The sequence below is a fragment of the Schistocerca cancellata genome, chromosome 3, assembly GCF_023864275.1.
Source record: "Schistocerca cancellata isolate TAMUIC-IGC-003103 chromosome 3, iqSchCanc2.1, whole genome shotgun sequence".
NCBI lineage: Eukaryota > Metazoa > Arthropoda > Insecta > Orthoptera > Acrididae > Schistocerca > Schistocerca cancellata.
The window spans coordinates 362,450,726-362,464,218 of NC_064628.1; positions in this window are offsets into that span (position 1 = coordinate 362,450,726).

The following is a 13,493-nucleotide window of genomic DNA, read 5'->3' on the forward strand; positions in this document are numbered from 1 at the left end:
TTGACGTTGTCATATAATTTCTTTTACGATTGTATTGTTTTTAAAGATTGTTAATTCTTTCATACTTTTGTGTGGTTTCTGTTTATTCTTTCATACTTTTGTATGGTTTCTGTTTATTATGTCTGTACCTCAATCTGCATGTAATGCCACACGATAATTGTATCCATGCAAATCATAAAAACGGATGGAAGAGTATATGTATGTTCCATATTTCCACCTAAGCTGCTGGACTGATTTCAACCAGATTCTGTACACTTACTGTCTGGAAACAGTCACTGTAGGGGGCAAGAACGATTCACCTATCAAAGGAGTCGGGCTGCGGGTGAAAAAGAGCCTAGACCACGATGCACGGATACCCATAGTTTAGTCATCCAGTATTTGAGAATGAGAGCACTCAGAGACTTGCAGCAAACTTTACACATAATTTCAAACCTTTACAAAAGCTTTTCTCGCTGACAACCCCCACAAAATGACGAAAGAAAAAAAATTAGCTTATTAGATTTTCGCTGTTCATGCGGTAAAACTGTCGCATGACGTTTTAATTTATTACTTCTTTATCATTAAACGAGGATAATGGAAAGTAGTCGAATTAAGTGTGGTGATGCTGAGGGTATTAGATTAGGAAATGAGACACTTACAGTAGTAAAGGAGTTTTGCTATTTGGGGAGCAAAATAACTCATGATGGTCGAAGTAGAGAGGATATAAAATACAGACTGGCAATGGGAAGGAAAGCGTTTCTGAAGAAGAGAAATTTGTTAACATCGAGTATAGATTTAAGTGTCAGGAAGTCGTTTCGAAAGTATTTGTATGGAGTGTAGCCATGTACGGAAGTGAAACATGGACGATAAATAGTTTAGACAAGAAGAGAATAGAAGCTATCGAAATGTGGTGCTACAGAAGAATGCTGAAGATTAGATGGGTAGATCACATAACTAATGAGGAGGTGTTGAATAGGATTGGGGAGAAGAGAAGTTTGTGGCACAACTTGACTAGAAGAAGGGATCAGTTGGCACGACATGTTCTGAGGCATCAAGGGATCACCAATTTAGTATTGGGGGGCAGCGTAGAGGGTGAAACGTCCCCTTAGAACAAATTATACACGACTGTGCTTAAACTGACACACAATGTTTTTAGCGCAACGCAATCTGACTATCAAAGATCCCTGCAAAAGAATGGCCCTGAGTAACATTAAACTATACCTTTCAGAAATCACTTACCTCACAAAAATCTTCATTACTCGAACTACTGCCAGCTAAATAAAAGATTCAAACTACGGAAGGCACTAACTACTGATAGGGATAGTTAGCAAATGAAAGATATTAATAGAGAACAAACAATGTATTTACCTTAATAGTCATAATATATATAGTGGTTCATGACAAATTACAAAACTCCGCCATCTCTCTCCCCACATCCACCACTGCTGGTGGCTCACCTCCAACTGCGCAACGCTACGCGCTGTTCACATCCAGCTGCCGCTGCCTAACACTACAATGGCAGACAACAATGCAAACTAGCCACAGACTGCACACAGCACAGCCAGTGGTTTTCATACAGAGCGCTACGTAACGTTGCCAATAAGAAAATATAAACAGCCTACTTACATAGCCCCCATGCTCCCCACAAAAAATTTTACAAAATATTTTTGGGCAATGCCCAATAATGATTTGAAAAAATTTTTCATAATTACAATAACAAAGATATCAAATGCACACACTTATTTATACAATGTTGGTCAAAAGCTAAAATTTTCTCACAGTCCATATAGACAGTCCTGATCATTCATCACAGTAAAACTGCCGTTTCTTTTATCAAAGTCTGAGCAGTAAAAGACAATGCACACGGAAGTAGTGGATGTCCATGCAGTCTTGAAGAAGTAGTGTGGAGGGGAGGAAGAGATGGACAGACAGCGAGGACGAAAGAGGGTGTAAGCACAGATACGAGGAAGAGAAGATGGACAGAAATAGAGGAGTGGGAAGTGGACGGACTGAGGGAAGAGGAGTGAGCCGTGTCGGCTCGGTTTGCTGGCCTAACTACCTCTGGCAGTGGTATCGATAGTCACCTCCCTTGTGACTTATCTTTGGTTTTCCTGGCTCAGGTGCGGAGGCTCGGTGCGCAGGCGGTGCATTGCAAACGGCACGTTACGGAAGGAGGAGGGCAAGAGCAGCAGTGCCTGGCGGCGGGATTTGGTTGGGCAGATTTGGGTCTGACAACGCATGTACCCAGCCGGATTGCTGAGCGACTTGTCGAATGTTGGGCAGCCACCAAAGAAGGTGATGAAGGTCGAGCTCCGGAGCTTTGGTGACGGGGGACTCCTTCTGTTATTTGAAAAGGAGCGAAATGATAATTGACGATGGGGAAAGGGCACCGTAACATACTGGCTATTGATATTCTGGCCCTATGGTTTTATTGTTTAAGGGAAAATTGGCACAACATTATTGTGTCTTGACCAGTGAATTATAAGTATTTGTTCGTTATTCAGTGTTCCTTGCCTTGAGAGTGGCCAATAGTTTTTAGTGCCTCTTCTTAGAAGCCACGTGATTCTGTTACTTGTTGTGTGCACCCGTTTGGGGTGCGATGTTATGAATTGGAGGGGTAACACTGGTGAGTGGCACTGTACCCGGTGGTAATGTCATGGTACTGTATCAGGTACTGGGTGTTGTTGTTGTTGTTGTGCTCTTCAGTCCTGAGACTGGTTTGATGCCCTCTCCATGCTACTCTATCCTGTGCAAGCTTCTTCATCTCCCAGTACCTACTGCAACCAACATCCTTCTGAATCTGCTTAGTGTATATATCTCTTGATCCCCCTCTACGATTTTTACCCTCATCCTAAATTGGTGATCCCTTGATGCCTCAGAATGTGTCCTACCAACCGATCCCTTCTTCTAATCAAGTTGTGCCACAATCTTCTCTTCTCCCCAATTCTGTTCAATACCTCATCATTAGTTATGTGATCTACCCATCTCATCTTCAGCATTCTTCTGTAGCACCACATTTCGAAAGCTTCTATTCTCTTCTTGTCCAAACTATTTATCGTCCATGTTTCACTTCCATACATAGCTACACTCCATACAAATACTTTCAGAAACGACTTCCTGACACTTAAATCTATATTCGATGTTAACAGATTTCTCTTCTGCAGAAACGCTTTCCTTGCCATTGGCAGTCTACATTTTATATCCTCTCTACTTCGACCATCATCAGTTATTTTGCTCCCCAAACAGCAAAACTCCTTCACTACTTTAAGTGTCTCATTTCCTAATCTAATTCCCTCAGCATCACCCGACTTAATTCGACTACATTCCATTATCCTCGTTTTGCTTTCGTTGATATTCATCTTATATCCTCCTTTCAAGACATTATCCATTCCGTTTAACTGCTCTTCCAAGTCCTGTACTGTCTCTGACAGAATTACAATGTCATCGCCAAACCTCAAAGTTTTTATTGCTTCTCCATGGGTTTTAATACCTACTCCGAATTTTTCTTTTGTTTCCTTCACTGTTTGCTCAATATACAGATTGAATAACATCGGGGAGAGGCTACAACCCTGCCTCACTCCCTTCCGAACCACTGCTTCCCTTTCATGTCCCTTGACTCTTATAACTGCCATCTGGTTTCTGAAAAAATTGTAAATAGCCCTTCGCTCCCTGTATTTTACACCTGCCACCTTCAGAATTTGAAAGAGGTAATCTCCAGTCAACATTGTCAAAAGCTTTCTCTAAGTCTACAAATGCTAGAAACGTAGGTTTTCCATTCTTTAATCTAGCTTCTAAGATAAGTCGTAGATTCAGTATTGCCTCACGTGTTCCAACATTTCTACGGAATCCAAACTGATCTTACCCGAGGTCGGCACCTACCAGTTTCTCCATTCGTCTGTAAATAATTCGCGTTAGTAATTTGCAGCCGTGACTTATTAAATTGATAGTTCGGTAATTTTCACATCTGTCAACACCTGCCTTCTTTGGGAGTGGAATTATTATATTCTTTTTGAAGTCTGAGGGAATTTCGCCTGTCTCATACATCTTGCTCACCAGATGATAGAGTTTTGTCAGGACTGGCTCTCCCAAGGCCGTCAGTAGTTCTAATGGAATGTTGTCTACTCCCGGGGCCTTGGTTCGACTCAGGTCTTTCATCTTCATCTACATACTCTTCCATTTCCATAATATTGTCCTCAATTACATCGCCCTTGTATAGACCCTCTATATACTCCGTCCACCTTTCTGCTTTCCCTTCTTTGCTTATAACTGGGTTTCCATCTGAGCTCCTGATATTCATACAAGGTTCTCTTTTCTCCAAAGGCCTCTTTAATTTTCCTGTAGCCTAGTGAGATAAGCCTGTACATCCTTACATTTGTCCTCTAGCCATCCCTGCTTAGCCATTTTGCACTTCCTGTCGATCTCATTTTTGAGACGTTTGTATTCCTTTTTGCCTGCTTCATTTACTGCATTTTTATATTTACTCCTTTCATCAATTAAGTTCAATGTTTCGTCTGTTAGCCAAGGATTCCTAGTAGCCCTCGTCTTTTTACCCACTTGGTCCTCTGCTGCCTTCACTACTTTATCCCTCAAACCTACCCATTCTTCTTCTACTGTATTTCTTTCCCCCATTGCTGTCAATTGTTCCCTTATGCTCTCCCTGAAACTCTGTACAACCTCTGGTTTAGTCAGTTTATCCAGGTCCCATCTCCTTAAATTCCCACCTTTTTGCAGTTTCTTCAACTTTAATCTGCAGTTCATAACTAATAGATTGTGGTCAGAGTCCAAATCTACCCATGGAAATGTCTTACAATTTAAAACCTGGTTCCTAAATCTCTGTCTTACCATTATATAATCCATCTGATACCTTATAGTATCTCTGGGATTCTTCCATGTATACAACCTTCTTTTATGATTCTTGAAGAAAGTACTAGCTATGATTAAGTAGTGCTTTGTGCAAAATTCTACCAGGCGGCTTCCTCTTTCATTCCTTAACCCCATTCCACATTCACCTGCTACGTTTCCTTCTCTCCCTTTTCCTACTCCCGAACTCCAGTCACCCATGACTATTAAATGTACGTCTCCCTTCACTACCTGAATAATTTTCTTTATTTCATCATACATTTCTTCAATTTCTTCGTCATCTGCAGAGCTAGTTGGCATATAAACTTGTACTACTGTAGTAGGCGTAGGCTTTGTGTCTATCTTGACCACAATAATACGTTCACTATGCTGTTTGTAGTAGCTTACCCGCACTCCTATTTTTTAAAATCATTATTAAACCTACTCCTGCAGTACCCCTATTTGATTTTGTATTTATATCCCTGTATTCGCCTGACCAAAAGTCTTGTTCCTCCTGCCACCGAACTTCACTATTTCCCACTATATCTATCTTTAACCTATCCATTTCCCTGTTTAAATTTTCTAACCTACCTGCCCGATTAAGTGATCTGACATTCCACTCTCCGATCCGTAGAACAGCAGTTTTCTTTCTCCTGATAACGACGTCCTCTTGAGTAGGCCCCGCCCGGAGATCCGAATGGGGGACTATTTTATCTCCGGAATATTTTACCCAAGAGGACGCCATCATCATTAAACCTGTAAGTAGGCTGTTTATGTTTTCTTATTGGCAACGTTACGTAGCGCTCTGTATGAAAATCACTGGCTGTGCTGTGTGCAGTCTGTGGCTAGTTTGCATTGTTGTCTGCCATTGTAGTGTTGGGTAGCTGGATGTGAACAGCGCGTAGCGATGCGCAGTTGGAGGTGAGCCGCCAGCAGTTGTGGATGTGGGGAGAGAAATGACGGAGTTTTGAAATTTGTAAAAATGGATGTAATGAACTGCTGTATATATTATGACTTTTGATGACTATTAAGATAAATACATTGTTTGTTCTCTATTAAAATCTTTTAATTCCTAACTATGCCTACTAGTAGTTAGTGCCTTCCGTAGTTTGAATCTGTTATTTAGCTGGCAGTAGTGGCGCTCGCTGTATTGCTGTAGCTTGAGTAACGAAGATTTTTGTGAGGTAAGTGATTTGTGAAAGGTATAGGTTAATGTTAGTCAGGGCCATTCTTTTGTAGGGATTTTTGAAAGTCAGATTGCGTTGCGCTAAAAATATTGTGTGTCAGTTTAAGCATAGTCTTGTATAATTTTTCAAAGGGGACGTTTCAAACCATACAGTAAAGCTGCATGCCCTCGGAAAAATTACGGCTGCAGTTTCCCGTTGCTTACAGCCGTTCGCAGTACCAGCACAGCAAGGCCGTTTTGGTTAGTGTTACAAGGCCAGATCAGTCAATCATCCAGACTGTTTCCCCTGCAACTACTGGAAAGGCTGCTGCCCCTTACAGGTCTACAGGAACCACGCGTTTTTCTGGCCTCTCAACAGATATCCCTCCGTTGTGGTTCCACCTACGGTACGGCTATCTGTATCGCTGAGGCACGCAAGCCTCCCCACCAACGGCAAGGTGCTTGGTTCATGGGGGGAGGAGGTACTGGGTATGAATTTGAAATTTAATTGTGATTAGTCAAGTGTATTTATTCTAACCTACGTTGATGTGTTTTAGTCATAATTGAATTACGTAGGGCTACTACTGAGTGAAATTTTCTACCTTGCTTAAGCTCACCTTAACTAGTGTTTTTAAGGCGTTTTAGCAATACTTATTCATGTCGATTAGATTAGATTAGAGATTGATTAGATTAGTACTTGTTCCATAGATCATGAATACGATACTTCGTAATGATGTGGTATGTGTCTCAGGGGGTTTAACTGAAAGTCTATATTCAGTTATGTTTGAGGGTGCTGACTCGCTTGTGATTTACGTTCACAGTTGATTGTAAAACACACGAGTCTACCTTGGTGTTTGCAGCCGTGAATTCTGGACCGCTACCTTGGCGGCATCCTGCACAACGCCCGAGGTCTAAGTTATTGCCGCGGTAGCACTTTGCCGGGTCGTCTGTCATACCTAGCAAAAGTTGAGTAGTTGTCTCGTTCCTTGTAGCTATGCCCGGATTGAGCGACTGCCGCCAGGGTTGTAGTCTGTGGAGTTTAGCGGGATTAACTCATGAACTTTAGTAAATTACTCTTCATAAAAGAAGTGTTGAAATTCTCTAGTAACTGTTCTCCATAAAATTTGATGTTCTCTGTATATGGTAAATGTAGAATCCCTTTACTGAACGATTATTATTTCGTTCTTACCGTCCATAAACTCAGATGCTCTGTGTTTATTGAAAACTCTTTCTTTTTGCTTGTATTGGTAAATTTCAGTAGTCTGTCACTTAATATGTCACTATAATTCTGATGGTTTTCATGTTCTTATTAATCTGGAATTTAATTTATCAGTATGTTTTTCTTAAATAAATGTTAATTTGGTGAAAACGACGAACTATCTGATGGGTCTCCCTTGCCTTCCACGTGTCGATGTCTGATCCTTTCCTAACCTGAACCTGTAACCTGGATTTCGAGGAGGAGATGGACATAGAAAGGAAAGAGGAGGAGATGGCACGGAAGGGAAAAGGGAGGAGATGAACAGGAAAAACGGGGAGGAGGAGATGGCAGAGAGAAGAGGGAAGAGGAAGGGGAACGAAAGGGCGGGGGAGGAGGGGATGGAGTTAGAGGGGGCGAGGAGATGGACAGAGGAGAAGGAGCTACTGGACAGAGCAGGGAGAAGAAGATTGACAGAGATTAGGTGAAGGATGAAATGGAGAGAGAGAAAGAGATGTAGAAGGAGATTGACAGTGGAGGGTTGAGTAGGTGGACAGAGAGAGGGGATGGAGAAGCTGGTTGGACAGATCGAAGATGGAGGATTTAGAGGGGGAGGTGGAGATGGTCTAATAGAATAAATACATAACTGGGCAACGCCGGGTTCTCAGCTAGTAAAATAACTGATTTACATGAATTGATCGATTCCAACTGTCACCTGTTGGTACTGTACCCACAGGACACTAAAATTTTTTTTCGTTTAGTAAAGTGCACAGTTTTATATGACAGAACATTCAAAGCTAATTGCCAGTACTGGCATCACTTTGAAATCTTATCAAGACAAAGGCTTCATCAATAGAATATTTGTTTTCCCGTGCAATAGAGAAGCGGTCGTAGCCTACTATTCCATAAATCAGTGAAAGCTTCAGCCTTTATGGGACCATTCTTTTTGACTCGATGTTGCAGTGCCTGTGTTGTTCCGATTGAGATGCAATATTCCTTCCGACATGCATCCGTGTTCGAAGGAGTACTGCGACGTACTTCTGAACATCACAGGCACTGCAATATCGTATTTATCCGCCGCCACCGGGTAAGCGACTTTCAATTAACATACCTCCTCTGTACTGGAATATACGTAATGGATGTACGAGCACAGGTAGTAGACATGTGGTTGACGACATACGGAAGTTTGAGTCTAGACATGAGTCGTGCACGGATAGCCTAATGGTAAGCGACCGGAAATCCGTGTTCGAGTTCTGGCCCGGTACAAATTTTCATTGTCGTAATTCCATTATGCAGCTGATGGTTGTTCGTATCCAGAGATGCAATTACATTTCATGCGTTGTTGATGATGTATTCAAGTGGCCTACTCTATTTTTTTGTGTGAAACATTGAACTGATAGAGATTCATTAGGCTCGCTCTTGTTTGTCCGTGAAATAGAACGATAACTTTTCGACCATTAGTCATAAACTTACTGTTTATTTATATGTTTCTTATTTGTGTGGCTAACAACTCGTTACAAGTCTTCCTAGCTGACTCGACAACAGCAGTGTGCATGTCAGTTGCTTTCAGTGCAAGTGTTTTATTTGTGTGACCGTGACCAGTGAAGCGTTTCGTTGTCTGTCAGTGAAATACGAGAATCTACGACTCGTTCTTCGTACGGTGTAACAAATCGGTGTGTTGTTATGTATGTAGTTTATGATATTCCATGGTAGGAGGAAAGTATTATAGGAACAGCAGGTACGCCCCTAGTATTGACAGAAGGAGAAAGTTTTAACTGCTGCCGGCTTAGGATCTCGCATCGTGTTTATTCAGTGGGTGCTACAGCATTGCTTGGTCTATCCTCACGTGCTAGCGTATCGACTTTACGCCTCACTTTGGACTTCTTATCTTACAGGATGTTAAGGCTTACTCTGCTGTAACTTTGAGGGCAGGCGGGAACGAGAGACTACCCACTCCACTAGTTAAACATATGGCCAGAGAGTTTAAGAACAGTGTGAGTATATTCCGCGTCGTGCTGTAGCGTCCACAGAGAGAGCAGTAATACCGTGCTAGACTTGGCGCCAAGACGAACAATTTTTAATATCTATATTTCATGTTTAAATCTCTTTACTTTTTTCCGTCAATACTGAAGATCTTATCCAGATTGGCAGATTTCAAAAGGAAATTTCAATCATTCAGAATTCATGTTCAAAAATTAATTAAGGAGTTAGTTTAGTGTCAGAAGTAGTTGGTGGACTAGACTGACCAATTATGAGAGCGCCCTCAGCTGGTAGGTGCGACAGAGTTTGAATATCCCAGCATCAGTCTGTGACTATTAGCTTTCCGATAGGCAAAACCCGTGCGCTGTGTGGGATTATTACGTCTGCGTAGAAGTGAGTTAATGTTCTGCTTTGCGTCGGAAAACGTTTATATGCAAGTGCTGCCATCAAGATAGTGTGGAAACAGTTATTTTGTGCTCGACTGTGAACATCATGGTGCTCAATAAGTTATAATTAGACCTATAATAAATTATTTCGATATCCTTAACCCAAGGATCTAAATGTATAAACTACCTCTGCCACCATTTAACATCTGTGATGCATTTTCGATCGTCAGCTTTTAAAATAACTGAGGCACGTATAACCTGATTTTCATGTCTTCTCTCATCATCTTGCATAAGGTAAGCAGGCCATTTTCTTGCTCGCAGCAAAATTGCAACAATAATAATAGTATCTGACTTCATATATTTTTTCATTCTCGGAAATGACATAACCATCTTTTACTAATGATATATTCCTGAAAAGCGTCTTTTAAAGTTTCAACTTTTAGTCACATTAGAAAGCGATTGCTTTGCTGACATATTGTTTTGCGTGCCGTCCGCGCGTATGTGCAGATTTGCATTCTATAAAAAATCAAACTTTGCAGCCTAAGGTTCTTGTCATGAAGTATGGTCAATGTATTTGGTGTGTAATCCAAAACATTTTGTCGCATTATAGTTCATATTAGCAAGGTCCGCCATCACCAAGCTTGTCGGCTCTCCAACAAGTCTCAATCTGACAGCTACGAAATTACGTAACAGAAAAATTTCACTTGACCAGCAGTACAGAGATAAATTAAGAACTGAAGTTATTATGCTGTATCTTTCCATCTTCTGCACCTGCTGTGGTCACTGTGATGTATCCTACTTCCGAACAATTAGCTTTCGGAAGAATGCAACATTATTTCAAGTCAAATTAAGAACTGAAGTTATTATGCTATATCTTTCCATCTTCTATCTTCTACACCTGCTGTGGTCACTGTGATGTATCCTACTTCCGAACAATTAGCTTTCGGAAGAATACAACATTATTTCAAGTCAATTACATTTTTCATTTTTTATTGCATGGGATATACCAGGTGCATTCAAGTTCTAAGGCCTCCGATTTTTTTTCTCCAGACTGGAAAGAGATAGAAACATGTGCATTGTTTTAAAATGAGGCCGCGTTCATTGTCAATTCGTCCCAGAGATGGCAGCACCAAACGGCAGATGGAATTTTACCGCCAGCGGCGAGAATGAGAACTGTTTTAAGTACTTAAAATGGCGACGTTTTCCTTACTTGAACAGCGTGCAATCATTCGTTTTCTGAATTTGCGTGGTGGGAAACCAATTGAAATTCATCGACAGTTGAAGGAGACATGTGGTGATGGAGTTATGGATGTGTTGAAAGTGCGTTCGTGGGTGCGACAGTTTAATGAGGCAGAACATCGTGTGACAACAAACCGAAACAACCTCGGGCTCGCACAAGCCGGTCTGACGACATGATTGAGAAAGTGGAGAGAATTGTTTTGGGGGATCGCCAAATGACTGTTGAACAGATCGCCTCCAGAGTTGGCATTTCTGTGGGTTCTGTGCACACAATCCTGCATGACGACCTGAAAATTCGAAAAGTGTCATCCAGGTGGGTGCCACGAATGCTGACAGACGACCACATGGCTGCCCATGTGGCATGTTGCCAAGCAATGTTCACGTGCAACGACAGCATGAATGAGACTTTGTTTTCGTCGGTTGTGACAATGGATGAGACGTGGATGCCATTTTTCAATCCAGAAACAAAGCGCCAGTCAGCTCAATGGAAGCACACAGATTCACCGCCACCAAAAAAATTTCGGGTAACCGCCTGTGCTGAAAAAATGATGGTGTCTATGTTCTGGGACAATGAGGGCGTAATCCTTACCCATTGCGTTCCAAAGGGCACTACGGTAACAGGTGCATCCTACGAAAATGTTTTGAAGAACAAATTCCTTCCTGCACTGCAACAAAAACGTCTGGGAAGGGCTGCGCATGTGCTGTTTCACCAAGACAACGCACCCGCACATCGAGCTAATGTTAGGCAACAGTTTCTTCGTGATAACAACTTTGAAGTGATTCTTCATGCTCCCTACTTACCTGACCTGGCTCCTAGTGACTTTTGGCTTTTTCCAACAATGAAAGACACTCCGTGGCCGCACATTCACCAGCCGTGCTGCTATTGCCTCAGCGATTTTCCAGTGGTCAAAACAGACTCCTAAAGAAACCTTCGCCGCTGCCATGGAATCATGGCATCAGCGTTGTGAAAAATGTGTACGTCTGCAGGGCGATTACGTCGAGAAGAACGCCAGTTTCATCTATTTCGGGTGAGTAGTTAATTAGAAACAAAATCGGAGGCCTTAGAACTTGAATGCACCTCGTATTACAGACTCCGCAACTGTTTCTGCAAAGAGTACTTCTAGAGCGGCTCTCAGATAGGATTCGTTAGATATCACGTTTTCCTCATTTTGCTTTCAATTAATAAATTAGGGGGCATCCCAGATTTTTGAAACTTTATTGTAGCATTGTCGTAGTATTCCCATAAGATATTCCACTGATCGCATGTTAGAAGCTGCTATCTGACGGACAGGAACTGAAATGGGGATATCGAGACAACTTTGGAAGGGAACCGGTAAGAAAACATCCTTCTGACGAGGAAAGGAAGAATCAGGTGAAAATTGCTAGATCTCCCCGTAACGTATAGAACAATGCAGCCCTCCACATGTAACCATTCACGAACTACATCTTGAGCCGTTAGCATGTCCGACACTATAATGTGTCATGGCAGGAACAAGCATCTCTTTTAAAATTTCTAGTATGGATGGGACTGCTATAAACTTTCCTTTGGTAAACCTGTTTCATCAGAGACTGAATGCTCAGTAGACGCTATAGTTACTTGTGGACGCTGAGAATCCCCAGGCAACAGTATGTGAAGAGCAGCCAACAAAGATGTCCAGTGATCGTGTAGTCTGGTACAGTCAGTGATTTTCTGATTTGCCCATATCTGCTTCCTTAGGGCCTTAAATGTACTATTGAGGGTTGTGTTTCTGAGAGAAGTGCTCCCCACACTGTATGAAGATATTCAATTTGCCCTCCGAGCGCGTTTGTGGTTCCAGTACAGTGGAGCCCTGGCTCACTTTGCACGTCTTGCTGGGAGTCATCGGCATCAAAGGTTTCTTCACAGCAAAGTACGACCGACCTATGCAACACAAGATGTAGGGCTCCACATTGAACTATTTCTGAGAATATATCATCCTCTGTAAAGGAACATAAATTAGAAATTTTCTTATTTTCCTATTAGCTTTCCACTCGTTTTTGGTCCTCGGTTTCCTGTCTCAAGCCGGTAACTTGCCTCTCTCCATCATTCCTGAACGTTTGAAACATTATCAGCGAAACACTCTGTATAACTTACTGCCACAGCACTCGCCTTTTTCAATAATACATAAAACACTTGCGATCGTCATTATATTTTGCACCCACCATGCAGTCCAAATTCACATCATAAGTCATCTGTGTAGTGAAATAAAAAAGACTCTTAAAATAATTAGTTGTTTTTCTTTCCTCTGGTTTGGTATTATCAGCAATTCCTATCTTGAAAAAACTTCTCACATCTACTCATTTAATATATCCAGTGTCCTGTAAAATCTATTTTACACAGAGTTATTAAAGAAAGTGTGACGTATTCCTACAGCAGGCAGTATTGGTCTAAACCAAAAGGAAAGTCCCCATAATGATATGTCTGGAAACCGATACCTATTGAGATATAGGTCAACCTGTTCTCTCACTTCCATCTTTCCTTTATGTAGATGTAGCCACTATAGGAAGTGCTGCATATACACTCCTGGAAATGGAAAAAAGAACACATTGACACCGGTGTGTCAGACCCACCATACTTGCTCCGGACACTGCGAGAGGGCTGTACAAGCAATGATCACACGCACGGCACAGCGGACACACCAGGAACCGCGGTGTTGGCCGTCGAATGGCGCTAGCTGCGCAGCATTTGTGC